This window comes from Panthera onca, chromosome B1, assembly GCF_046562875.1.
Source record: "Panthera onca isolate mPanOnc1 chromosome B1, mPanOnc1 haplotype 2, whole genome shotgun sequence".
Taxonomy (NCBI): domain Eukaryota; kingdom Metazoa; phylum Chordata; class Mammalia; order Carnivora; family Felidae; genus Panthera; species Panthera onca.
In genome coordinates, this window is record NC_138342.1 from 98,742,848 (window position 1) to 98,746,379 (window position 3,532).

The following is a 3,532-nucleotide window of genomic DNA, read 5'->3' on the forward strand; positions in this document are numbered from 1 at the left end:
CTTAGTTATTCATATAAGGACCATCATGCAGGGAGATAATAAGTGATGTAGCACAGAGATGTTGCCATCAGGGCACCAAGGATTAATTCAGACAGCTGTCACAAAATTTCCTAGGAAGCTTGAAGGGGATGCACGTGATTATATTTCTGATTTACAAATATTCTTATGTTGTCAACTATTCTCACAGACTTATACATGAAACCCCAGATATGCCTATACTTCGGTAAATTAGACCTGTTCTTAGAGTTTTTTCAAAATGGCTTTCCTGTGATGTATCACACTAAATTGTGTCTTGAGTACGATATATTTTGGTGAGCTAGTTGTTTTCTCCAGATCTCACCAACAACATCCTTCCAGCGGGAGTTTCGTCAGTGACTTTAACTCCAACAAGCATAGCTTCAGCAATTGTTGACTGCTTTCAGTTTGCCCTACTCTCTCTTGTGTCTTGTCACACACACTCTCCCAAGTTGGTTCCAGCTGTTCTTTCCTCTACCATTTCCACTTTGCCTCAGGTCAGCACATGATGTTCCCTGGAGCAAATTTTTGTGCCATTTCCACCGCTACCCTTCCACCCAGTCCACTGATTCCTCTGCACAGCCGGGGAACTCTGCTATCCCACTACCCTCAGCACCAGCCATCTTGTCTACACTGAAGCTGAAGACTCATATGGTAGCAATGCTGAGGTTACTGACTTTATTCTTTGGAACAGCTAGTTCAAGACTGTGCTGAAGTCATGATATATGTTATTTGCCTCAGAGTCACTTACCTCTGCATTGCTATTGGAGGCCTTACAAGGACGATGCACGCTGCACTACTGGATTTGTCTTTGCAATGTCGCTTGACACTCTGCTTGTCTAGACAGCTTCGGAATATTGCACAGTGGCTGATTCTCAAGCTCTACACACCACTTGACTACAGTCTGTCACTGGGAATGTTACTTATCATTACATCCTCACTGCCTACCACCAAGTCTGGAAAATGCCCAATAAATATTTGAGGAATGGGCACTTCATTGTGGTTACTGAGACTTTTCTTCTAAAGAAAACAGAGTAGAAGTTTAAGCCTAAGAAGTTTAGGTTAGGAGAACAGCTCTTTGGTTTTACAGAACTTTGTTATCACCAAAGTTGGAGCAAGTTCAAGTAACAGCCATGCGGTTTTAACTGGAATGACTGTTTCATGTGACACTTACTTACGCACTGTAACTGAATACCCAAGGAAACTTCCCAGAGGTTCACTGAAGCCCTCCCTTACTGGCTGTTTTCTTGTTATCTTTTAGATCTCTTTCTCTCTCTACACAATCAAATTATTTTATCAGACATGTTATATAAATATGAACCTCAGCTATTCATAAAATTTATGTTGTTTTATTTCATACTAATATGTATGTATGTGATAGAATGTGACTAACAGGCTATTTTCAAATGGGAGGAATTGCATTCAAAATATATCCCTTTCGTGAACACATAATAATACTAAAAAGTCAGCCTCCAAAATGTAGTAAAATTAGATATTTAAGTGGCATTAATGAATCTCAGAGTCTTTGGATGTTTTGTTATGAATTGGCATTAATGACAGGAATAATGAAGCTGATTAAAAACATCAGTTGGGCTTTTTCTTCTTGGTGTGGATTTTCAAAAAGGCATACTTTCTTTTCTTTCATTTTTTTGATTGTCATTAGCTCTGGTTAATCCTATCATAATTGAATGGAAAGATAGAAACCTCACTTAAAAGGAAAAAAAAAACAGCTCAGATTTCCAGTTTTCTCAGAATCAAATGAACAGCACCTGGTGCCTTTGAAATCCATTATATTATTTGAATTTGTTGGAAAAATAGAGATGAAGAGGAAAAAAAAAATTGGACTAAGAAGCAAAAATAAAGCAAAAAAGATCTCTGTCCATTAAGGCTAGAGATATGTTACTTTCAAATATCTATTCATTATCTGCTGATGCCATACATGTATACAGTATTTGCTGAAATTCAGCTTGCTGGCATTTTTTTTTTTTAACTATTTGACTTTTTCCCCTAAAAATTACAGATTTAGTTACAGTTTTGACTCTGCTATATACAAATAGGATCTAGCATTTTAGAATTTGCTATAGGTATTTTAAGGATATGAAGCATTAAACAAAAAAAAATCTTATAAATGTACACTTTGTTCTTGAAAATGGTTTTAATTACTAGTATGATGAGTGTAAAATTTGTGGATATTAGATTTCATACAGTTTCAGCAGGTCTATATTGACTTCAATTCTAACTTGGAATGTGGTAACATATATAAAAACTCCAGCAGTAATTCTGTGGTTAAAAACACTGTATAGGTTCTGAGATTGTAGTTGCCTGGGTTAAGCTATTTTCTGATAAGAGTTTAAAGATATTTGGTGGTTGGTTGCTTGAATTACTTTGAACAAATGGCTTAGCTTCCCAAACAACAACGTAGATTGTTGAACCCATGGAATTCTAGAATTGTGGGTTTTTTAAATATTTTTTAAAGTTTATTTATTTTGAGAGAGAGAGAGTGTGAGTGGGGGGCAGGGGGGTGCGCAGAGAGAGAGAGAGAAAGAGAGAGAATCTTAAGCAGGCTCCATGCTCTCAGTGCAGAGCCCCACACAGGGTTTGAACTCACAAATCATAAGTCACCTGAACTGGAATCAAGAGTCAGACGCTTAACTGACTGAGCCACTTAGTTGCCCCTAGAATTGTGTTTTTTTTTTTTAATAAAACTTTAAAATCTTATAATGGACATATAGTTACTAATATGAGTAATGGTTATGTGCTGCATCATTAAAAATAATTTAAGAGGACTTCTATGCATCTAAAGTACTCCTAGGATTTGAGAAGTGTGGAATACATGCTAATAGAAGCAATAAATTTTGTTTAGTTGAATAAATTGTATTTGCACACATTTCACAACCCTTTGGATGGCAATTTGCTGTTCTTTTGGGATAATTACCCTCTGTTTGGGTTTACAAGTTCTTTAATGGACTGAAATAGACATCCACCCAACCCTTACAAAATATGAGTTGTTTGTCAATATGTTAGCCAAAGAAAAAGCAAATGCTTAGTTCAAGGTCTTCTCCATTTGAATCAGTTTTAATTTTCACTTCTGAGAGAAAAAAAAAAAACTTATCTAAGTTAGAACAACACATATTGAAAAGACGGACAAGGATCTACTAATGGCATCCTTGAAAATATTTTACATTACTACCTCTGCTTGGATTTTAATGGTTGTAATGGGAAAATCTAATATCTACTATAATGCAATAATATAGCATAAAGGCAAGACGATGTGTACGTCTGCTTATATGTGTGTGTTGTATGCAGCTGTTTCTTTTTTAAAGTATTTTGACAGAGAGAGAGGAAGAGGGAGAATGAGTTGGGGGGGGGGGGGATGCAAAGAGAGATGGAGAGAGAGAATCCCAAGCAGGCTCCAGGCAGCCAGTGCAGAGCACCTACAAGGACTTCCATCTCACATACTGTGAGATCCTGACCTGAGTTGAAATCAAGAGGGAGGCTTAACTGACTGAGCCACCCA